The sequence below is a fragment of the Scyliorhinus canicula genome, chromosome 6 (genome assembly GCF_902713615.1).
Source record: "Scyliorhinus canicula chromosome 6, sScyCan1.1, whole genome shotgun sequence".
NCBI lineage: Eukaryota > Metazoa > Chordata > Chondrichthyes > Carcharhiniformes > Scyliorhinidae > Scyliorhinus > Scyliorhinus canicula.
The window spans coordinates 140,514,534-140,540,366 of record NC_052151.1 but is presented as its reverse complement, the minus strand read 5'-3'; positions in this window follow the sequence as shown (position 1 = coordinate 140,540,366).

The window sequence follows — 25,833 nt, the reverse complement described above, 5'->3', positions numbered from 1 at the left end:
AAGGAAGGGGGGAGGAGGAAGGAAGGGGAGGAGGAGGAAGGAAGGGGGGAGGAGGAGGGAAGGGGGGGAGGAGGAGGAAGGAAGGTGGGGGGAGAGGAGGAGGAAGGAAGGTGGGGGGGAGAGGAGGAGGAAGGAAGGTGGGGGGGAGGAGGGAGGAAGGAAGGGGGGAGGAGGAAGGAAGGTGGGGGGGAGGAGGAAGGAAGGTGGGGGGAGGAGGAAGGAAGGGGGGAGGAGGAAGGAAGGGGGGGAGGAGGAAGGAAGGGGGAGGAGGAAGGAAGGGGGGAGGAGGAAGGAAGGGGGAGGTGAAAGGAAGGGGGAAGGAGGAAGGAAGGGGGGAGGAGGAAGGAAGGGGGGAGGAGGAAGGAAGGGGGGGAGGAGGAAGGAAGGGGGAGGAGGAAGGTAGGGGGGGAGGAGGAAGGAAGGGGGGAGGAGGAAGGAAGGGGGCGGAGGAAGGAGGGGTTGGAGGAAGGGAGGGGCGGAGGAGGAAGGAAGGGGGGAGGAGGAAGGGGGGAGGAGGAAGGAAGGGGGAGGAGGAGGGAAAGGAGGGGAGGAGGAGAGAGGGGGGGTGTGTGGGTACCGGCGTGGGGAGGGGGTGTGGGTACCGGCCTTCAGAGGGAGGGGGGTGTGTGGGTACCGGCCTTCAGAGGGAAGGGGCTGTGTGGGTACCGGCCTTCAGAGGGAGGGAGGGGGGTGTGGGTACCGGCCTTCAGAGGGAGGGAGGGGGGTGTGGGTACCGGCCTTCAGAGGGAGGGGGGTGTGGGTACTGGCCTTCAGAGGGAGGGAGGGGGGTGTGGGTACCGGCCTTCAGAGGGAGGGGGGTGTGGGTACCGGCCTTCAGAGGGGGGGGGGGTGTGGGTACCGGCCTTCAGAGGGAGGTGGTGTGTGTGGGTACCGGCCTTCAGGGGGAGGGGGGGGTGTGGGTACCGGCCTTCAGAGGGAGGGGGGGTGTGTGGGTACCGGCCTTCAGAGGGAGGGGGGTGTGGGTACCGGCCTTCAGAGGGAGGGGGGTGTGGGTACCGGCCTTCAGAGGGAGGGGGGTGTGGGTACCGGCCTTCAGAGGGAGGGTGGGTGGGTGTGTGTTCCGGCCTTCAGAGGGAGGGGGAGGGGGGTGTGGGTACCGGCCTTCAGAGGGAGGGGGGGGTGTGTGGGTACCGGCCTTCAGAGGGAGGGGGTGTGTGGGTACCGGCCTTCAGAGGGAGGGGGGGGTGTGGGTACCGGCCTTCAGAGGGAGGGGGAGAGGGGTGTGGGCGAGGGGGAGGGGGGTGTGGGTGGTGGTGAGGGGGGTAGGGGTGGTGAGGAGGGGGGTAGGGGTGGTGAGGGGGGGTAGGGGTGGTGGGGTGGGGGCAGCGGCGTGCAGAGGGGGGGGCGACGGTGCGTTGACGCCGCCCCCACCACCCCTACCCCCCCTCCAACGCCGCTCCCCCTCTCTCTCAACGCCGGTACCCCCCCCCTCTCTCTCTCAACGCCGGGACCCCCCCCCAACGCTGGGACTCTCTCTCCTTCCCCCCCCCCCACCCGACAAATGCCGGCACTCTCCCCCCACCACCCCACAAACGTCGGTACTCTCCTCCTCCCCCCGCCCTCGATATTGGTAACTGAACGGCGTCAACCATCATCAATGGTTGACGCCGTTTTAAAGGTACTCTGTTTTTCGCCAACGTGACCCGTGGCCACGTCGGCGGGACTTCTGCCCATCCGGGCCGGAGATTTGGTGAAACTAAAATTATAATGAAATCCTGCCGGCGCCAGCTGTTCTCAGAGGCTGCCTGCGGGATTTGCACAACGCCGGTTTTTGGCCGGTCGGAGATTTAAAAACCCGGCGGGAGCGGGAATAACGCCGCCGCTGGCCGATTCTCTGACCCTGCGTGGGGTCGGAGAATTTCTCCCATGCTGTTAGGTGAATTGGACATTCTGAATTCTCCCTTTGTGACCCGAAAAGGTGCTGAAATGTGGCGACTAGGGGGTTTTCAAAGTAACTTCATTGCAGTGTTACTGCAAGCCTACGTGTGACAATAAAGATTATTATTATTGTCAAAATTCTATATATGTGCCATTCAATCCAATTTTCCTGCAACCCATTTTCAATATTTGATTGCACTTCTTTAAAACACTTTAATTATTTTGTGCCATTTTCAATTTTTGCTATTTGCACACATTCTCTTCTTGGCAACCTTTAAAAACCTTTAAAAGGAAGATACGTAAATAGGAACAGGAGTATGACCTCTAACCCCTCAATTAAGTCACAGCTGAACTTTATCTTAACTTCGTTGACCCACCTTGGTTCTGTAACTCTTAATGCTTATATATAGAACGTTATGCCAGAGGATGGAGAATCATTATTGTGACATCTCTGTCAAAAAGAGTAGAAGGGAGGTAGAAGGAGGATTTAGGCCAATTAACTGAATATCAACAGCAAATATGTTTAGAGGTCATAATGTGGCATACAATTAATAGTTAACAGAAAGGAGCTTGATGCTGAATTATTGGACCATATTTATCTGATGCTGAAAATTTCTGAACTTTCCTCGCAAGGACGTTGCAAGGACATCAGAGAGAACGACGATGCAGGTGGAAAATCCAAAGGGACTCTTGAGAGATCGTGTTTCCTCATTTTCCCCACCCCTCGCTCTGACATCACGAGGTTTACGCTCACAAAAAGCGAGAACCTCATTTTAATGGACTTGAATACATTTAAATATCACTTCTATTGAGGCCACAGAGGAGTCCACAAAAGAGGCATAAAAAACTGGTAATTTATGATCAAAGTTACCATTTACATAATGTACAGAGATCCCAGTGGGGACTTCTCTGCTCAGCTCCCACTCAGGCTGAGCTTTTATACATTGTGTCCTTTGCTCCACTTGATGGGCCCCCGCCCCTCTGCAGGGGATGCTCACACTCAACTAGACTCAAGGGAAACTAATTGGTCCTGTTGGTCTCATGCAGTTAGAACAATTACCCAGCCCCCCCCCCCCCCCCCCCCCCCCCCACCACATGACTCGCTCCAACATTATGTAGGCGAGGTTTACAACCACTTTTTTAAAACGAGTTTCAGTTGAAGGGATCCCTCCGGGGACGCAATAGTAAGTCTAGCCCCTGGAGGAGAGGGACATGCCCAAGCAGTGCCTTGGTGCGGCCCCCTGGCACAAGGTGGCACAGTGCCAACCTGGCAGTGCCAACCAGCACCAAGGGACAGAACCGGGGCAGGGACAAGTGGCAGTTCTAGAGGCAGGCCCTGTTCGTGCCCCATGGGGGGGGGGGGGGGGGGGGGTTCCAGTTATGTATGGTGATAGGGGAGAATGGGCAATGAGGAAATAACTTGCAGGCACAGGGGGAGTGGGCACTGGCACTGAGGGGGGCAAGAATTACGCAAATATGTCCATGGTGGTGGTGGGGAAGCTCTCAATGATTGTCTAGGGTAGTGGGAATTACACTTCAATGGTAATTGGGGCGCACTTTATAGAAGCGCCCCAATCTTTGTGGAGCCGGATGCTGACTCTATCAGGTCCCTCTCTGCCAGAGTGATGATGTAAACCAGGCCTACTTTTTTTTTTCTGAGAAGCTCAAGACCCGGAGAGAAAACTGGTCCATGAAGGTGGAGAGCTACACGCCGGTTGTCAGCCTGAGCCTGAAACTGAAAAAATGTGGCAAGATTCCACCCATAGCTTCTGTAATTTATTTCTCCCAGCATTCTAGAATTTCTCATTTTGACTTCACTTATGGTCTCCAAAGCTTGGAGAAAATATCTCTGTGTTAAAGAACCCTAGGCTGGGATTCTCTCCCCAGCAGCATTGTTCTGGCAGGATGTGTATTTTGCCTGCCCTTCTGAGACCACCCATATCCTGATCAAGAAGTAACTCAGAAGGGAATTTAAGAACATAAGAACTAGGAGCAGAAGTAGACCGTCCGGCCCTTCCAGCCTGCTCCGCCATTCTATAAGATCATGGCTGATCTTTTCGTGGTCTCAGAACCACTTACCCGCATTCTCGCCATATCCCATAATTCCTTTAATTTTCAAAAAACCATCTACCCTATCTTTAAATATATTCAATGAAGTAGTGTCTACTTCCCTTTCGGTAGGGAATTCCATACTTTAACCACCCTCTGAGTGAAGAAGTTCCTCCTTGATTCAGTCCTAAATCTGCTCCCCCTAATCTTGAGGCTATGCCCTCTTGTCCTACTTTCACCTACCAGTGGAAACATCCTTTCTACTTCTATCTTATCCATCCCCTTCAAAATTTTGTATGTTTCTATTAGATCCCCCCTCAACCTTCTGAATTCCAGTGAATATAATCCCAATCTACTCAGCCTCTCTTCATACGATAACCCCCTCAACTCCGGAATCAGCCTAGTGAACCTCCTCTGCACCCCCTCTAGTGCCAGCACATCCTTTCTCAAGTGTGGAGACCAAAACTGCACACACTACTCCAGGTGTGGCCTCACCAGCACCTTGTACAACTGCAACATTACCTCTCTACTTTTAAACACAATCCCCTTCGCAATGAAGGACAAAATTCCATTTGCCTTCCTAATTACTTGTTGCACCTGCAGACCAACCTTCTGTGACTCATGCACAAGTACACCCAGGTCCCTCTGCATAGCAGCATGCTGCAGCTTTTTACCATTTAAGTAATAATCCGTTCTATTGTTACTCCTACCAAAATGCATGGCTTCACACTTATTGACATTATACTCCATCTGCCAGACCTTTGCCCACTCACTCAATGTGTCAATGTTCCTCTGTAAGGTTTTACAGTCCTCAGTACACTTTGCTCTGCCACACACCTTCGTGTCATCTGCAAACTTGGATACCTTACACGTAGTTCCCAACTCCAATTCGTCTATATAAGTTGTAAATAATTGTGGTCCCAACACCGATCCCTGAGGCACACCACTCGTCACTGATTTCCAGCCAGAATAGCACTCATTTATTCCCACTTTTTTTCCTGTTAGACAACCAATCCTCTATCCATGCTAGTACTCTACCCTTAACACCATGCATCCTTATCTTATGCAGCAGCCTCTTGTGCGGTACCTTGTCAAAGGCCTTTTGGAAATCTAGGTACACCACATCCACTGACTCCCCTTTGTCTACCTTGCTCGAAATGTCTTCATAGAATTCCAAGAGATTCGTCAAGCATGACCTGCCCTTCATGAATCCATGCTGCGTCCGTTCAATGGGACAATTTCTATCGAGGTGCCCTCCTATCTATTTCTTGATAATAGACTCCAGCATCTTCCCCACTACAGAGGTTAAGCTAACCGGTCTATAATTCCCCATCTTTTGTCTACTTACCTTTTTAAACAGTGGCATCACATTTGCTGTTTTCCAGTCCCCTGGGACTGCCCCAGTGTTCAGCGAATTTTGGAAAATTACCGCCAGTGCATCTGCTATTACTCTAGCCATCTCTTTCAGAACCCTGGGATGCATTCCATCAGGGCCAGGAGACTTATCTATCCTGAGCTCCATTAGCTTGCCCAACACTTGCTCTTTCGTGATAGTAATAGTTTCCAGGTCCTCACCTACCTTCTTCTCTCGGTCAATTGCTGACATGTTATTAGTGTCCTCCACTGTGAAGACCGATACACAATATTTGTTCAATGCCTCCGCCATTTCATCATATCCCATAACTAAATGGCCACTCTCATCCTCTAACCGACCAATGTTTACTTTAGCCACTCTTTTTAGTTTTATATAATTATAAAAACTTTTGCTATCTGTCCTTATATTCTGTGCCAGTTTTTTTTCGTGTTCTATCTTACTTTTCTTTATGGCTCTTTTCGTGGCTTTCTGCTGACCTTTAAAGTTTTCCCAATCTTCTAGTTTCCTGCTGATTTTGGCCACTTTGTAAGCCTTCTCTTTCAATTTGACAGCCTCATGTATCTCCTTAGACACCCATGGTGGATTACCTCTTTTCTTACTCCGTGCTCGAAAACAGCTTCCCAAGCATGTCTGGGACATCTGTTGATGTTATGGTGGTCTCTCGGGAGTACATTTATGCCCACCAGCATAAACAGAATCAATTGATGCCCATGCAAAATTGTTTTTCACCTTTCCTGAGTTTTATAGATTGGTATGTATGTATTGATGGATGAAGGGGCTGTTTAGCACAGGGCTAAATCGCTGGCTTTGAAAGCAGACCAAGCAGGCCAGCAGCATGGTTCGATTCCTGTAACAGCCTCCCCGAACAGGCGCCGGAATGTGGCGACTAGGGGCTTTTCACAGTAACTTCATTGACGCCTACTCGTGACAATAAGCAATTTTCATTAACAGTTATTTTTGTGACTATGAATATATCAGATGGAATATTGGGTATAGAGGCGGTTTAAATCATATCCCACTGCACTGCTATTGTAATTACTTATTTCTAGGACAGCATGTTGGCACGGTGGTTAGCACTGCTGCTTCACGGCACCGAGGACCCAGGTTCGATCCCAGATCCGGTCACAGTCCGTGTGGAGTTTGGATTCTCTCCGTGTCTATGTGGGTTTCACCACAACAACCCAAAGATGTGCAGGGTAGGTGGGGTGACCAAGCTAAATTGCCCCTGAATTGGAAAAATTACAAATAAAAAAAAAGTAATTACTTATTTTCATATGTCACTTATGAGGGTATTGGTTTCAGCACTCACAGAGAAACAAATGGCATCATAGAATGTGATTCCCAAAACCTTGACACCCAGTGCAATAAAAAAAATTATTCAGATGCCTTGAAGTAGTGGACTTGCCAAAAGTCATTCTGGATTGCTGTTGTTCAGTTGTACATTGTTTTACAATTCTTGGCAGTATTTTTGGCAACTGTGTCAGCTTTTCTCTTCACTTTTCCCAAGTTTTAGAGATTGATATATACGTACTGACAGATCATACTTATTTTTGTTCCTCAGTGAGGCTTCCGATGTCAGTGGTCATTTTCCACTGAGGCACCTTGTCAGAAACCATTGCCAACCAGGAACCAGCTGTCTCGGGACATCGGTTCTCCTCAAGTACATCTTGGGCTCTGACCTCGGCTCAACTAAAACATTCTCTGGTTGAGATGCCATGTGATCAGTCGCTAGGCAATGGGATTTGTTGATTTATGGCATTTCCAATGAGCTGCAATGCCTCTATTTTAAAATTCTCATCCTTGTTTTCAAATCCCTCCATGGCCTCACCCCCTCCTCCTCCCTATCTCTGTAATCTCCATCCTCACAACTCTACGAGACAACTGCACTCCTTTCATGCTGGCCTTTAGAGCATCCCCAATTTTAATCCTTCACCATTGATAGCAATGTCAGTGTGTCAGCTGTAGCTCAGTTGGTGGGATACTCACCTCTGAGTCACAATGCTATGGGTCGAATCGTTCCACTCAGAACCTGAACACAAAAATCAGGCCATTGGAGATCTTTGGGTGGTCGGGAACAGGACAGGCTCCCTGGCTGTCCCTCTGGCAACTGGATATCTTGGCACTGCCACGGTGCACTGATGGCACAGCCAGGCTGGCCGGGGCACTATCAGGGTGCTAGCTTAGCAGTTCCAGGGGCCAGGTTGGCACTGCCAAGGGTTGAGGCCTGACGGGAGCCATGCCCATGAACGGGGGGATGAAGTGGGTTATGACAGGTGTGGGGGTGGCTGAAGGGAGGATATGAAGGGGCCTCATAAATCTTTGGGGGTTTAAGGGTGGGGGTCCTGAAAGGGTAGGGGTGCCAAAAGGAGGGGTGGGGAGGCCTGAAAATGGGGCCCTCAGCCAACCTTGAGAAACAATCCTGAGTGCAGCATGGCCGATAAAAGCCAGGAGACACCCCGCTCCCGGAGTCTACCCGGCTCGCAATGCCTCACGAGATCCAATGTGATCTTGCGGGATGTTGCGATGTAAATGCCACCCATTGTGGTAACACGTTTTGGCAAATCTGCATATTAGACCGAGACAGCTAGTCTCACTTTGATGTACAGATTTCCGAGGTACCTGACGCTTTGGAATTCACTCCCTTCGCCTCGGCGACCTTGGGGGAGAGCTGCGACGGAACGACACTTGGGAGATATCCCAGGGGATCAGAGGCCAGAAGCTATATGATGTCTTACAAACCTAATAAAATTCTTTGAGGAAGTGACAAAGTTAATTGATGAGGGAAGGGCTGTAGATGTCATATACATGGACTTCAGTAAGGCATTTGATAAAGTTTCCTATGGCAGGTTGATGGAAAAAGTGAAGTCGTATGGGGTTCAGAGTGTACTAGCAACATGGATAAAGAACTGGCTGGGCAACAGGAGACAGAGAGTAGTGGTGGAAGGGAGTGTCTCAAAATGGAGAAGGGTGACTAGTGGTGTTCCACAGGGATCCGTGCTCGGACCACTGTTGTTTGTGCTATTCATAAATGATCTGGACGAAGGTATAGGTGGTCTGATTAGCAAGTTTGCAGATGATACTAAGATTGGTGGAGTCGCAGATAGCGAGGAGGACTGTCAGAGAATACAGCAAAATATAGATAGATTGGAGAGTTGGGCAGAGAAATGGCAGATGGAGTTCAATCCAGGCAAATTCTAGGTGATGCATTTTGGAAGATCTAATTCAAGAGCGGACTATACGATCAATGGAAGAGTCCTGGGGAAAATTGATGTACAGAGAGATCTGGGAGTTGAGGTCCATTGTACCCTGAAGGTGGCAACGCAGGTCGATAGAGTGGTCAAGAAGGCATACAGCATGCTTGCCTTCATTGGACAGGGTATTGAGTACAAGAGTCAGCAGGTCATGTTACAGTTGTATATGACTTTGGTCAGGCCACGTCTGGAATACTGCGTGCAGTTCTGGTTGCCACATTACCAGAAGGATGTGGATGCTTTAAAGAGGGTGCAGTGGAGGTTCACCAGGATGTTGCCTGGTATGGAGGGTGCTAGCTATGAGGAAAGGTTGAGTAGATTAGGATTGTTTTTGTTGGAAAGACGGAAGTTGAGGGGGAACCTGATTGAGGTCTACAAAATTATGAGAGGTATGGACAGGGTGGATAGCAACAAGCTTTTTCCAAGAGTGGGGGGTGTCAATTACAAGGGGTCACGATTTCAAGGTGAGAGGGGGAAAGTTTAAGGGAGATGTGCATTGAAAGCTTTTTACGCAGAGGGTGGTGGGTGCCTGGAACGCTTTGCCAGCGTAGGTGGTAGAGACGGACACGATAGCATTATTTAAGATGCATCTCGACAGATATATGAACGGGCGGGGAACAGAGGGAAGTAGATCCTTGGAAAATAGGTGACATTTTAGATAAAGGATCTGGATCAGCGCAGGCTGGGAGGGCCAAAGGGCCTGTTCCTGTGCTGTAATTTTCTTTGTTCTTTGGGCAGGGTGCTGCCCTGGCACTGCTGTTGGCACCTGGAAACCCTGGCATGCCAGCCTCACACTGCTGGTGGTGCTAGCAGGGGCATTGCCAAGCTGGCATTGTTTAGCATGTGTGCAATTGGGCTGGGGTGGCCCTGTGTGGGTGTGGGGTGGGGTAGGGTGCCCAGATCCTCCCGTAGTGTGTTCAGGCTGGGTCGGGTCAGGAGTCGCTTTGCGGGCCTTGGAGATCGGGAAGCATTAGAAAATGGCATTCCGATCTCCCGCGACACTGGGGAGTTCCGGAGAGCGGAGCTCCCCAGTGTACAATTGAGGGCTATGTGCGGCCTCTGGGGAGTTCCGGAGAGCGGAGCTCCCCAGTGTACAATTGAGGGTTATGTGCGGCCTCAGCCATACCTTCCCCGCTGAGGCCCCTTATACAATGCAAGTTGCGTTGTATAGCCATGTGTTTCTCGACACTGCAAGCGCCGGAAAACACGCAGCTAAATGAACTCGCTTTGGGATTTTGTTCCCAGTTAGTTGAATCGAGCCCAAAGTGTGGGCTTGACCAGGGAGAAACTGGGCAAGGCTCAAAAAAATGACTAAGTGTGATTGAATGGCGGTGTGGATCTCACCCAAAAAGCTGGCAAGAAATACCCCGCCAAACCGCCCAGAATAACACTTCAAAATTCTTTGGTTGAATTCTGCCTATATATTTTCTTTTGTGTTATTTGCAATAATTTCTCATCAACAGTACTTACAAATCTTAATTGCCGATACCTGATTGGCCATTAAAGGTTAGGGTAGGACCATAAGGCGATTGTCAAAGAAATGGCGGGAAGGAGGAATCCAGCAACCCGCACGCCCCCAATTAGCTGATTGTTCAGCTCATTGTAGAACTCATTAGCAGGCTTTTGAGAAGCAGTTTTAGGTTTTCAATCAAGAACTATGGAAAAAACAAATGGTCTTGACATATTAAGGGAACCATGAATGATAATAGATGCACTAGTCAATATATTTAAGCAACAGATATATATACTCAGGTGCTCAACCAGCGGCACAGAGATTCCATATCTGGTACTGAGAGGCTTGCATTTGTGAACAGTGAGTTGCCAGATTCATGAAATGAAAATCGCTTATTGTCACGAGTAGGCTTCAATGAAGTTACTGTGAAAGGCCCCTAGTCGCCACATTCCGGCGCCTGTCCGTGCTGCTGGCCTGCTTGGTCTGCTTTAAAAGCCAGCGATTTAGCAGAGTGAGCTAAACCAGCCCCAGATATGAGAGGGACATAATTCTGCTGCCATCACTTGGGCATCAGAACTTGGCAGAAGAATCCTTGGTGAACAAACAAGGGGATCTGAGGGAGTTAAGATGAGAAGATATAACTCTGGTATCGGAGACGTAGCAAGTAGGAGCTATAACAGATGCAATCTCCTGGTTAGAGGAACACAATGAGGGCCTGCAAGGGAAAGAAGGCAGTAGCCAAGGATCTGGTCTACTGCTTGTAGCTAGGGTTGCCAAATCTATCTGGGACTGTACTCGTTGGAATTTAGAAGGATGAGGGGGGATCTTATAGAAACATTAAAAATTATGAAGGGAATAGATAGGATAGATGCGGGCAGGTTGTTTCCACTGGCGGGTGACAGCAGAACTAGGGGGCATAGCCTCAAAATAAGGGGAAGTAGATTTAGGACTGAGTTTAGGAGGAACTTCTTCACCCAAAGGGTTGTGAATCTATGGAATTCCTTGCCCAGTGAAGCAGTTGAGGCTCCTTCATTACATGTTTTTAAGGTAAAGATAGATAGTTTTTTGAAGAATAAAGGGATTAAGGGTTATGGTGTTCGGGCCGGAAAGTGGAGCTGAGTCCACAAAAGATCAGCCATTATCTAATTGAATGGCGGAGCAGGCTCGAGGGGCCAGATGGCCTACTCCTGCTCCTAGTTCTTATGTTCTTATGTTCTTATGGGAGACATTGATGGAAGTAATGTCACAGAAAGCTGGCAGCATGGCCCAAGAATTGAATTTCTTCATTGGCCCAATTTCTCATTCATCCCACCATCTCATCCCACGTCCCTTGACGACCTAGTATTTTGACATTTATTTATCTTTGTTGCTGATCCATCTCTGAACTGCAAAAATATCTCAGGGACTTCTCAATGTTTAATTGCGGTTTCCAACACACAAGCTGTGTTCTGTATCTCAGGATTAGAAGAGAACAAATAAAACACTTAGACTGAGCTAATGGCATATCAGGGTTTACAACAATTGCAAGTGATGTGATGCTAAACTTTATAAAAGTCCTTCATCAACCCTCCCAATTCAGCGTTATAAATAAGTAAACCAATGCCTTTAACTGGCAGATAGATCTTAGCAGACATACGGAAAGCTTTGTCTATCACCCCTCTGACATTTCTGCTTGAAATGTTGATATTTGACTTTTAATTTCCCGTCTATATTTACCGCACTGCAGCAAGAGTGCAATTAACTTAAAGTAAACTGACATTAAAGGGTCACATAGCTGTACTGCAAAGACAGTTTGTAAATTGACAATCATCAGAAATGGGCCACGTTTTGTGTCCCAGGAACAAATGGGACTTACAACTAAACTCTCGAAACAAGTTGAAAGCTGAAATGAAATTATTTGCAGAGTCACAGGCACAGTGGATTGACTTCATGACTGTGAAGCTGGAGCAATCAGACTGAACAATGGTATGTGTTTGTGTAAATTTAAATGCCCTTGCCATTGAAGTCTGTGGCCAAACTACTAGCGGGACTTACAAAGAAACAATCATGGTTTCAATGCATCCAGATTGGCCCCATATCCCTTGGAAATGTTAATCTCAAAACTGTTACCAACTAAAACTCATTCACAAATCTGTTGATGCTGATAAGCCCAGAAACTTCCCCCATCAAAATATATTTGTGAATAGATGGGGTATTCAGGCTCGGGCTGCCATCATTGGTTGTCCTCAATTCAAGGATGACTTAAAGTAAACTGAAGTCCCAGTTTCTGCCATGATCCTCAAGTAATTTAACAGGCTGATTGTTGACCCACACATCTTTGAGTGGAGTGGAGGGTTATCTGTTTTCTTACCCTCAGACTGATTGTCCCAATTCAAATAATTCCAGCAGCAAGCTTTTTGTAAATTTAAAAGTTAGGAAGGTTATTTATTATCACTCACTTACTCCGGAAGTTTCAAATAAACATCTCATTGGCTCATCTCCCTCATGCTACCACTTACATAAATGATATAGCTGAGGGGATAATACAATTACAATGCATGATCGGGAACAGGCAATTCTGGATTCGGTGATGTGTAATGTGGCAGACTTGATGAGGGAACTTAAGGTGAAAGAACCCTTAGGGAGCAGTGACCACAATATGATAGAATTTACCCTGCAGTTTGAGAGATGGAAGGTGGAGTCAGATGTAATGGTATTACAATTGAACAAGGGTAACTACAAAGACATGAGGGAGGAGCTGGCCAGAGGTGATTGGAAAATAAGACTAGCAGGGAAGACAGTGGAACAGCAATGGCAAGGTTTTTTGGGGATTGTTTGGGAGGCACAGCAGAAATTCATCCCAAGAAGGAGGATACATGCTAAGGGCAGGACAAGGCATCCATGGTTGATGAGGGAAGTCAAGGACAGCAGAAAAGTAAAAGAATAAACGCAAATTACTGTGGATGCTGGAATCTGGAACAAAAGGGAAAATGCTGGAAGATCTCAGCAAGTCTGGCAGCATCTGTAGGGAGAGAAAAGAGCTAAAATTTCGAGTCCGATGACTCTTTGTCAAAGCTAACAGACAGAGAGAGTGGGAAATATTTATACTGTGGAGTGAGAATGAAAGATGAGTCATAGCCACAGAAACCCAGGGAAACCGGGTGCTAATGGCCACAGATACCAAGGGGAAAGAGTGCTAATGGCAGTCCCCAGAGAGGACAAAAGACGTGAAAGGTCAAACAGCAGGGAAACTAACATCAGAGGATGAACTGTACGTGTGGAGGGAGGGGAAGGGGGAAGCAAAGAGGAGAAAGGTGCAGGAAAAGTGCAGGAAAGAAAGAAATGGTAAAAGACAGTTAAAATGAAATTAAAACAAATGGGTTGAGGTTGGGCTGATCTTCTGAAGTTGTTGAATTTGACGTTCAGGCCGGAAGGCTGTAGCGTGCCTAACCGGAAGATGAGATGCTGTTCCTCCAGTTTGCGTTGCGCTTCACTGGAACATTGCGGAAGACCAAGAACAGACATGTGGGCATGGGAGCAGGGTCTTTTGTTAAAATGGCAAGCAACAGGAAGGTCAGGATCCTGAATGCGCACAGACCGAAGATGCTCAGCAAAGTGATCACCCAGTCTGCGTTTGGTCTCTTCGATATAGAGGAGACCACATTGGGAGCAGCGAATGCAATAGACCAGATTGAAAGAGGTGCAAGTGAAACACTGCTTAACCTGGAATGAGTGTTTTGGGCCTGGAATGTTAAGCATGGAAGAGGTAAAGGGGCAGGTGTTACACTTTCTGCGATTGCATGGGAAGGTGCCATGGGTGATGGGAGAGGTACTGGGTATGGTGGAGGAGTGGACTAGATTGTCTCGGAGGGAACGGTCTCTGCGGAATGCTGACAGAGGGAGTGAAGGGAAGATGTGTTTGGTGGTGGCATCACGCTTAATTTGGCGAAAATGGCGGAGGATTATGCTTTGCATACGGAGGCTGGTGGGATGAAATGTGAGAACGAGGGGGACTCTATCCTTGTTCTGGGAGGGAGTGGAGGGGGCGAGGGTAATGGCGCAGGAGATGGACCGCACACTGTTGAGGGCCCTGTCCACAACTGTAGGTGGAAAATCATGGTCGAGGAAGAAGGAACACATTTTCGAAGCACCATTTTGGAAAGTGGCATCGTCGGAACAAATGCGACGGAGGCAAAGGAGTTGAGAGAAAGGGATGGAATCCTTACAGGGTGTAGGGTGTGAAGAGCTGTAGTCCAGATAGCTGTGGGAGTCAGTGGGCTTGTAGTGGATATTAGTGGATAGTCTATTGCCGGAAATAGAGACAGAAAGATCAAGGAAGGGAAGGGAAGTGTCTGAGATGGACCAGGTGAAAGTGATGGAGGGGTGGAAACTGGAAGCGAAGTTGATTAATTTTTCCAGGTCTGGGCGAGAGCATGACCAAAATAGTAATCGATGTATCGGTAAAGGAGTTGTGGCAGGGGGCCCGAATAGGCCTGGAACAAGGAATGTTCCACATACCCCATAAAAAGACAAGCGTAGCTAGGATCCATGTGGGTACCCATTGCTACACCTTTGATTTGGAGAAAGTGAGATGAGTTAAAGGAGAAGTTGTTGAGAGATAGAACGAGTTCAGCCAGGCGAAGGAGAGTGTTGGTGGATGGAAATTGTCCGGGTCTCTTTTCGAGAAAGAAGCGAAGGGCTCTCAGGCCATTCTGGTGTGGGATGGAGGTGTAGAGGGATTGCACATCCATGGTGAATAGAATGCGGTTAGGGCCCACGAACTGGAAGCTGTCAATATGACGCAGGGCATCAGAGGAATCCCGGATGTAGATGGGGAGGGAATGGACCAGAGGAGTGAGGATTGAGTCAAGATAAGAGGAAATACGTTCGGTGGGGCAGGAGCATGCTGACACAATGGGCCTGCCGGGACAGTCCTTTCTGTGGATTTTGGGAAGTAGGTAAAAGCGGGCTGTCCAGGGTTGGGGGACTATGAGGTTGGAAGCCATAGGGGGAAGGCATCCGGAGGAAATGAGGTCACTAACGGTGTTGGAGATAATGGTTTGATGTTCAGTGGTCTGGTCATGGTCCAGGGGGAGGTAGGTTTTAATTTCATTTTAACTGTCTTTTACCATTTCTTTCTTTCCTGCACCTTTCCTGCACCTTTCTCCTCTTTGCTTCCCCCTTCCCCTCCCCCACACCTACAGTTCATCCTCTGATGTTAGTTTCCCTGCTGTTTGACCTTTCACATCTTTTGTCCTCTCTGGGGACTGCCATTAACACTCTTTCCCCTTGGTTTCTGTGGCCATTAGCACCCGGTTTCCTTGGGTTTCTGTGGCTATGACTCATCTTTCATTTTCACTCCACAGTATAAATATTTCCTACTCTCTCTGTCTGTTAGCTTTGACAAAGAGTCATCGGACTCGAAACATTAGCTCTTTTCTCTCCCGACAGATGCTGAGATCTTCCAGCATTCCCCCTTCAGAAAAGCAAAAGAAAATGCATACAAAGTGGCGAGGATTAGTGGGAAGCCAGAGGATTGGGAATCATTTAAAAGCGAGCAGAGGACAACTAAAAAAAGCAATAAGGGGAGAGAAGATGAAATATGAGTGCAAGTCAGCTAGTAATATAAAAGAAGATAGGAAGAGTTCACACTGGACTAAATCGCTGGCTTATAAAGCAGACCAAGGAAGGCCAGCAACACAGTTCAATTCCCGTACCAGCCTCCCCGAACAGGCGCCAGAATGTGGCAACTAGGGGCTTTTCACAGTAACTTCATTTGAAGATGACTTGTGATAATAAGTGATTTTCATTTTCATTTCATTTATTTCATTTCATTTCAATACATAAAAGGTAAAAGAGAGGCAAAAATAGACATTGGATCACTGGAAAACGTGGCTGGAGAAGTAATAATAGGAAACAAAGAAATGACAGATGAACTGAATAGTTACTTTGCATCAGTTTTCATGGTGGAAGACACCAGTGGGATGCCAGAGGTCCAGGAGAACCAGGGGGCAGAGGTGAGTGCAGTGACTATTACTAAGGAGAAGGTTCTGGGGAAACTGAAAGGTCTGAAGATGGATAAGTCACCTGGACCGGATGGACTACACCCCAGGGTCCTAAAAGAGATAGCTGAGGAAATTGTGGAGGCATTGGTGGTGATCTTTCAGGAATCACTGGAGGCAGGAGGGGTCCAGAGGACAGGAATGTGGCTAATGTAAGTAATACCGCTGTTTAAGAAGGGAGGGAGGCAGAAGACGGGAAATTATAGGCTGGTTCGCCTGACTTTGGTCATTGGTAAGATTTTTGAATCTGTTATTTTTTTTTTTATAAATTTAGTGTACCCAATCATTTTTCCAATTAAGGGGCAATTTAGAGTGGCCAATCCACCTAGCTTGCACGTTTTTGGGTTGTGGGGGCGAAACCCACGCAGACACAGGGAGAATGTGCAAACTCCACACGGACAGTGACCCAGAGCCGGGATCGAACCTGGGACCTCAGCGCCGTGAGGCGGTTGTGCTAACCACTAGGCCACCATGCTGCCCTTTAAATCTGTTATTAAAGATGAGATCTCAAAGTACTTGGACGTGCATGGTAAAATAGGATTGAGTCACCACGGCTTTGTCAAAGGGGGGCGTCATGTCTGACAAATGTGTTAGAGTTCTTTGAGGAGGTAACAAGGAAGATAAGACAAAGGAGAATCAGTGGACATGGTTTATTTAGATTTCCAGAAGGCCTTTGACAAGGTGCCGCATAGGAGACTGTTGAATAAGTTAAGAGTCATGGTGTTCAGGGTAAGATCCTGGCACGGATAGAGGATTGGCTGACTGTCAGAAGACAGAGAATGGGGATAAAGGAGTCTTTTTCAGGATGGCAGCCAGTGACTAGTGGTGTGCCTCAGGGGTCTGTGCTGGGACCACAACTTTTTACAATATACATTAATAATCTGGAAGAAGGAACTGAAGGCACTGTTACTAAATTTGCAGATGATACAAAGATCTGTAGAGGGATGGGTAGTATTGAGGAAGCAAGGGCAGAAGGATTTGGACAAGCTAGGAGAGTGGGCAATGAAGTGGCAATGAAATACAATGTGGAAAAGTGTGAGATTATGCACTTTGGAAGGAGGAATTTAGACATAGACTATTTTCTAAATGAGGAATTGCTTAGGAAATCAGAAGCACAAAGGGGACTTGGGAGTCCTTGTTCATGATTCTCTTCAGGTTAACGTGCAGGTTCAGTCAGCAGTTAAGAAGGCAAATGCAATGTTAGCATCCATGTCGATAGGGCTAGAATACAAGACCAGGGATGTACTACTTTTTTTTAAATAAAAGTTTTATTGAGGTATTTTTGGCATTATAACAACAAAATAAATAATGTACATGAAACTATAAACATAGTGCAAAAGCCATCTCCCTCCCTTACAGGTCCCACCTTTATTAACCCCCTACTCTAAGCTAAACTAACCCCCTCCCCCCTTCTTGACGATTAATTTTCCGCAAAGCAGTTGACGAACGGTTGCCACCTCCGGGCGAACCCTAACATTGACCCTCTTAAAGCGAACTTGATTTTCTCCAAACAGAGAAAGCTAGCCATGTCCGATAGTCAGATCTCCGACTTCGGTGGTTCTGAGTCCCTCCAAGCTAATAGTATCTGTCTCCGGGCTACCAAGGAAGCAAAGGCCAGAACATCTGCCTCTTTCTCCTCCTGGATTCCCGGGTCTTCTGACACCCCGAAAATTGCCACCTCTGGACTCAGCGCCACCCTTGTTTTTAACACCATGGACATGACATCTGCAAACCTCTGCCAAATCCCCTAAGCTTCGGACATGTCCAGAACATGTGGACATGGTTCGCTGGCCCTCCCCCACATTTTGCACAGCTGTCTTCCACCCCAAGAATTTGCTCATCCAGGCCACTGTCATGTGAGCCCGATGAACGACCTTGAATTGTATCAGGCTGAGCCTGGCACATGTTGTGGACGCGTTGACTATACTCAACGCGTCAGCCCATAGACCACCCTCTATCTCACCTTCCAGCTCCTCCTCCCACTTGGGTTTCAGCTCCTCGGTCTGCGTCTCCTCTGACCCCATAAGTTCTTTGTAAATGTCAGAGACCCTCCCTTCTCCTACCCACCCTCTGGAAACTACCCTGTCCTGAATCCCCACTTAGTGGTAGGAGCGGGAAGGGTGACACCTGTTTACGTAGGAAGTCCCGCACCTGCAGATACATGAATTTGCTTCCCCTCGCCAACCCAGACCTCTCCTCCAGTGCCCTCAAACTCGGAAAGCTCCCCGCTATAAACATATCCGCCATCCTCTCAATCCCTGCACTCCACCATATCCGGAACCCCCCCATCCATACTTCCCGGGGCAAACCGGTGATTATTACAGAGGTCCTGATCCCCGCTGGCCCCGTAGGGGGTCCGACCTATACAGCCTACTGTAGAAATCCCTAAACGCCTTATTCACCCCTGCTGAATCTCCGACCAGGTTCCCAACTCCGTCATTTACTTTCCCTATCTCCCCGGCTGCCTCCCTTTTTCTAAGCTGCCGTGCAAACATTTTGCTGGCCTTCTCTCCATACTCATAGATCACCCCCCTTGCCTTTCTCAGCTGCTCCACCGCCCTCCCTGTGGTTAACAAGCCGAACTCTATAAAGGACATGCTGGCCCCGATGAAGGCATCAACAGACCAAATGATCACAACTCAGGCGACGCAAGGGAAAGCGATAAAGGAGATGGAGAGAAAGCTATCCGACCATGAGGACGAGTTGGTCGTACTGGCCCTTAAGGTGGAGGCGCAGGATAACTTCCACAAGAAGTGGCAGGAGAGGCTGGAGGACCTGGAAAACAGGAGCAGGCGGCAGAACTTGAGAGTTGTGGGCCTCCCCGAAGGTGTGGAGGGGTCGGATGCGGGAGAATTTTTGTCCACAATGCTGGAGACTGATGGGGACACGGGTATTCCCTCGACCCCTGGAACTGGACTCGCAAGGAAGCCCAAGGTGAATGAACCGCTGAGGGCCATGGTGGTGAGATTTCATCGATCTCGGACAAGGAACTTGTCTTGCGGTGGGCTAAAAAAGAACGGAGCAGCAGGTGGGAGAACAGTGTGATACACATCTACCAGGACCTGAGTGCGGAGCTGGCCAAGAGACGTGCTGGATTCAACTAGGTGAAGGCGACCCTCTTCAGCAAGCGGGTGAAATTTGGGATGCTACACCCAGCGAGGCTATGGGTCATGTACAAGGAACGGCATCACTATTTTGAGACGCCGGACGAGGCGTGGACATTTGTCAAACAAGAAAATCTGGACTCGAATTAAAGGACAGTTAAGCTTTGGTGGAATGCGGCGGTGGAGCTGGGTAACACGGCACCGTTTCTAATATAAGACTATATACAATGTTTGGTACATGTAAGGGCTGTGGCGGTGGCTGGAGGGTGCTGTGTTTTTGGCAAAGTTGAGATACGAGGGCAGCACGGTGACGCAGTGGTAGCGCTGCAGTCTAGCGGCGCCGAGGTCCCAGGTTCGATCCCGGCTATGGGTCACTGTCCGTATGGAGTTTGCATATTCTCCCCGTGTTTGCATGGGTTTCGTCCCCACCACCCAAAGATGTGCAGGGTAGGTGGATTTAATACGCTAAATTGCCCCTTTAATTGGAAAAAATGAATTGGGTACTCTAAATTTACATTTTAAAAAGTTGAGATACGGAGGGGGGGAGGAGGCCCTGTACTTAGTGCGATTTTTCGGGAAGTTGGAGCCTTGGTTCAGTAAGTGTCTCCTCACGGAGCTATGTTAGTGTCTTTTGTTTGTTTTTCTTTTCGTATTACTATTTACTCACTGGGGCTGGAGAGGTAGCTAAATTGGTTTATTCATGTGGGGAGAGGGTTCCGGACAATGAGGCGACAGTCTGATCAGCGCCAGGGGCGGGAGCTACTGGGGTCAGCATGGGTCAGCTGATTCTCAGGAGCGTAGTGCCCAGCTGCTGCTTGGCGGGGGGTTTTGGGTCGTGGGGCTGTTGGGGGGAGGGAGGGGAGGGGGGTGCTGCTTTGCTGGCAGTGGAGGTATCAATTTCGGGGAACCAATTGAGGGTCGGGGGCAGTGGCTCTCTGTGGGGCGCTCGAGAAAGCGAGGGGCGCGGGCTTGAGGTTGGCCATAAAAGGGTGATTGCTAATCGGGGGGGAGGGGGGGTTAGCCCCCCGACCAGGCTGACCATCACGTGGAACGCGAGGGGTTTGAATCGACCGGTGAAAAGAGCACGCGTGTTCGCGCATTTATAGGGGTTAAAGGCAGATGTAGTAATGCTTCAGGAGACACATTTAAAGCTTGCAGATCACACGAGATTGAGAAAGGGATGAGTAAGCCAGGTGTTTCATTCAGGGCTGGATTCGAAGACCAGGGGGGTAGCAATTCTGATCAGGAAGGGTGTGGCATTCGAGGCTGGGAGAATTGTGGCAGATAAGGGGGGCAGGTATATAATGGTGAGTGGAAAGTGGGAGGGGTGGTGTTTGTGAACATCTACGCTCCGAATTGGGATGACGTGGAATTTATGAGACGCATGCTAGACAAAATCCCGGATGAAAGAGGGAGGCGGCCAGGGAAATCGGGGGAGTAAAGAATAAGGAGGGTAACACGGTCTTGGATTCAGGGGGGATGAATGGAGTCTTTAAGGAGCTCTGTAGTAAACTATATGAGTCGTAGCCCCCGGCGGGAGCAGAAGGGATGAGGCAATTTCTGGACCAGTTGAGGTTTCCAAAGGTGGAAGAGGACCTAGTGGACGGGCTGGGGGCCCCGATTGAATTGGAGGAGATTGTCAAGGGTATAGAGGGCATGCAATCGGGTAAAGCCCCAGGGTAGAATTTTATAAGACATTTTCGGAAATACTGACCAACTCCTGATGAGGACCTTCAATGAGGCTAGAGAGTAAGGAACTCTCCCCCCAACAATGTCACAGGCCTTGATCTCACTCATTCTTAAACGAGGGAAGGACCCGGAACATTGTGGGTCATACAGGCTGATTTCGCTCTTAAACGTGGGTGGCAAATTGCTAGCTAAGATTCTGGCCACAAGAATTGAGGATTTCGTCCCAGGGGTGATCGAGGAAGAGCAGACTGGGCTTGTTAAAGGCAGACAACTCAATAACAATATCCGGAGACTTTTGAATATTATTATGCTGCCCTCAGAGGGAGGGGAGGTGGAGGTGGTAACAGCGATGGACGCAGAGAAAGCCTTTGACCGGGTGGAGTGGGAGTACCTGTGGGAAACGCTGGGGAGGTTCGGGTTTGGTGAGGGCTTTACTGGCTGGGTGAAATTGCTGTACCAGGCGCCTGTAGCAAGTGTATACAAACCGGCTGTGGTCGGGGTACTTCGAGCTTCATTGGAGAATGAGGCAGGGGTGTCCCCTCTCCCTGTTACTATTTGCCCCAGCTATAGAACCACTAATGAAATGAAATGAAAATCGCTTATTGTCACGAGTAGGCTTCAATGAAGTTACTGTGAAAAGCCCCTAGTCGCCACATTCTGGCGCCTGTCCGGGGAGGCTGGTACTAGCTATGGCGCTGAGAGCCTCGAGGAACTGGCCGCGACTGGTTCGGCGGGGGGTGGAAAATCGGGTCTCGCTATACGCGGATGATTTGCTCCTGTACATTACGGACCCTGTGGATGGGGATGGGGAGCTTCTGCGGATCCTGAGGGATTTTGGTAGTTTTCCAGGGTACAAACTGAACATGGGAAAGAGCGAGTTGTTCGTGATCCAGGCCAAGAGGCAGGAGAAGAGACTGAAAGCTGCCGCTCAGGATGGTAGAGAAAAGTTTTCGATACCTGGGTATCCAGGTGGCCAGGAAATGGGATGCCCTGCACAGGCTTAACCTGACCCAGTTGATGGAGCAAATGGAAGGGGACTTTAAAAGGTTAGACATGCTCCCGCTGTCACTGGCAGGGAGGGTACAGAGCGTGAAAATGATGGACCTCCCCAGATTTTTGTTTGTCTTTCAGTGCCTCCCCATCTTCATCCCTGTGGTGAATGAGATTCACACGGTATTATAATCTGTATATATGTATCAATATTGTAAGTGCAGTTCCACTACTTGACCACCAGGGGAGTAGCTCTGGGAGTACTCGAGAGTTTGTACTGTGCTCCTCCCTTGGCTCCGCCCAGGACTCCTCCCCCTGGAGCTGCTGTATAAAGATCCGTGCCACAGGGTCAGCCAGCCAGTTCACCAAAAGTTCAACGGCTAACAGGCTGGCTCTGTTGTAAGTATATTAAAACCGCTATTCTAATCCTACAAGCACGTGTCCGTAGAATTGTTGGTTCCAACAGTTTAATATACTTACGAAACAGTCGAAGTAAATCATGGAAGCAGCCCTCAAGCCTGGACGCCTGGAACTCAACCCACAGGATGCAGAGGCTAAGGACATTTTTTCCCACTGGCTGAGACGTTTTAAGGCCTACATGGCAGAAGCTAGCACCGCTGGAACAACGGAGGAACAAAAACTCAGCCTACTGCACGCGAGGGTAAGCCACAGAATCTCCACACAGCTAAATCTGGCCGGTTCTTACACCGCAGCACTGGCGATATTGGACAAAATGTACGTTAGGGCCATTAAAAAGGTTTATGCACGCCACGTGTTTACGACTCGCCGTCAGCGGCCTACAGAAACGCTAGCCGAGTTTGTACGGGAACTGAACAATCTTTCCAATGACTGTAATTAGCAAGCCGTTACCGCGGCTGAACATAGGGAGCTTGCTGTGCGGGACGTTTTCGTAGCGGGCCTTAGGTCTAACTATGTGCGCCAAAGACTGCTAGAAAAGGGGGCCCAGGACTTAGATACTACTGTGGAGGCTGCTACCACTATGGAAGTCTCCTTCCGCAGCCTCACGTCGTTTCCCGCGGACCACGCAACCTCATTGTGGACCCTCAACCAACAATCCCCCCAGGCCTGTGCCGCACGGCCCCCCAGCTACCGCGCTGCCAAAGCCAGTTACTCTGCTGCCCCAGCCAGCTATTCAGCTGCTCCAGCCAGCTACTCAGCTGCCCCAGCCTGCCATTTCTGTGGCCAAAGCCAGCACCCGCGACAGCACTGCCCAGCCCGATCCGCGACCTGCAGCAGCTGCGGGAAGAAAGGCCACTATGCCAGAGTGTGCCTCGCAAAAAGGGCCCCAGTTTTTAACTCCCCAGTACGGAGAACAAATCGCTCCCAACACCAGCGGGCCCGCGGGGTCCGAAACGCTGCGTCCTACGCCCCGGCTCCGCCCTCTCCCGCCATGTGCGATCCATGGGGGCCGCCATCTTGGCAAACCCCCACCATGCGGCCGGCCATGTGCGACTCATGGGGGCCGCCATCTTCCTCGCCGCTCACCACGTGCGATCCACGGGCCCCATCTGCATCAGCATGCTCAGAAAGCTCATCTGAAGACTACGACTTCCCCGGGCACCCATCACGCGGCCTCAACTCAGCGCAGCGATCCTGCATCAAGCTCGCCAGAACGTACCGGCATCTACTCGACCGGACGCCCACTCGGAAGACTACGACCTTCCCTGGCACTCATCACGCGGCCCGCAACTCAACACGGTCACCCTAGATCAATCCCGCCCCAAGCACCTACGAAGTTCGATGGCGGAGGTCCAGATCAATGGGTACAGCACGGCATGCCTCGTTGACTCCGGGAGTACCGAGAAATTCATACACCCAGAGCTGGTAAGAAGCTGTTCGCTTCCTATTTTTCCTGTGAGCCAAACTATCGCCCTCGCTTCGGGCTCCCACTCAGTCCAAATCCAAGAACGCACCGTCGCTACGCTCACAATTCGAGGCGCTGTTATTCAAAATTTAAACTTTATGTCCTGCCTGACCTCTGCGCGCCACTCTTATTAGGCCTGGATTTCCAGTGCAACCTCAAGAGCCTCACCCTCAGCTTCGGCGGGCCCCTGCCCCCACTCACTATCTGCAGCCTAGCCACGACGCGCATCGCCCCCCCCCTCCTCTCTTCGCCAATCTCACTCCAGATTGCAAACCAGTAGCTACTCGCAGCAGGCGATACAGCCTACAGGATAGGGTCTTTATCTGATCGGAGGTCTGACGGCTGCTCAGTGAGGGGATCATAGAGGCCAGTAATAGTCCCTGGAGAGCTCAGGTGGTGATCGTCAAGACCGGGGAAAACTTTTGCATGGTCGTCGACTTTAGCCAGACCATAAATCACTTTACGCTCCTAGACGCGTATCCCCTCCCCAGAATTGCAGACATGGTTAATCAGATCGCCCAGTACAGGCTCTTTTCCACGGTGGATCTGAAGTCTGCATACCACCAGCTCCCAATCCGCCCGGAGGACCGCCAGTACATGGCGTTCGAGGCCGATGGCCGCCTCTTCCATTTCCTCCGGGTTCCATTCGGCGTCACTAACGGGGTTTCGGTGTTCCAACGAGCAATGGACCGAATGGTAGACCAGTACGGGCTGCGGGCCACGTTTCCGTATCTGGACAATGTTACCATCTGCGGCTATGACCAGCAGGACCACGACGCCAACCTCCACCGTTTTCTCCAGACGGCACAAAAATTAAACCTCACTTATAACAAGGAGAAATGCGTTTTCCGCACAAACAGACTGGCCATCCTCGGCTACGTCGTGGAGAACGGAGCCCTGTGCCCAGACCCGGACCGCATGCGCCCCCTCTTAGAACTCCCCCTCCCTCATTGCCCCAAGGCCCTCAAACGGTGCTTGGGGTTCTTTTCATACTGCGCCCAGTGGGTCCCCCAATATGCGGACAAAGCCCGCCCACTCTTTAAGGCCACACGATTTCCCCTGTCTGCTGAGGCGCGCCAGGCCTTCAGCTGCATCAAGGAGGACATCGCCAAAGCAGCCATGCGGGCGGTGGATGAATCCACTCCCTTTCAGTTTGAGAGCGACACCTCAGAGGTAGCTCTAGCAGCCACTTTAAATCAGGCAGGGAGGCCCGTTGCATTTTTCTCCCATACCCTATCCGCTTCAGAACTCCGACACTCCTCAGTCGAGAAGGAAGCACAAGCCATCGTGGAGGCTGCTCGTCACTGGAGGCACTATATCGCAGGTAGGAGGTTCACCCTCATCACCGACCAACGATCGGTTGCCTTTATGTTTGACAACTCGCAAAGGGGCAAAATAAAAAATGATAAAATCCTTCGGTGGAGGATCGAACTCTCCACCTATAGTTATGATATTAAATATCGACCGGGGAAGCTCAACGAGCGCAGATCAGCCGTCTGAAAGCTATCCACGTGGACCTCTGCCATCCAGGGGTCACCCGGCTCACCCACTACATCAGAGCCTGAAACCTGCCTTTCTCCAACGAGGAGGTAAAAGCGGTCACCAGGGACTGCCCGATCTGTGCAGAGTGCAAACTGCACTTCTATAGACCAGACAGGGCCCACCTGGTCAAGGCTTCTCGGCCCTTTGAAAGCCTTGCGATCAATTTCAAAGGGCCACTCCCCTCCACTATCAAAAACATTTATTTCTTCAACATCATCGATGAGTTCTCCCGATTCCCTTTTGCCATTCCATGCCCCGATTTGACATCCACACAGTCATTAGGGCCCTGCATAGTGTCTTCACCCTGTTCGGTTTCCCCAGCTACATGCACAGCGACTGGGTTTCGTCCTTTATGAGCGACGAGCTGCGTCAGTACCTGCTCGACAAGGGCATCGCCTCGAGCAGGACTACCAGCTATAACCCCAGGGGGAACGGGCAGGTGGAGAGGGAGAACGTGACGGTCTGGAAGACCGTCCTACTGACCCTCCGGTCTAGAAAACTCCAAGTCTCCCAATGGCAAGAAGTCCTCCCAGACGCGCTCCATGCAATCAGATC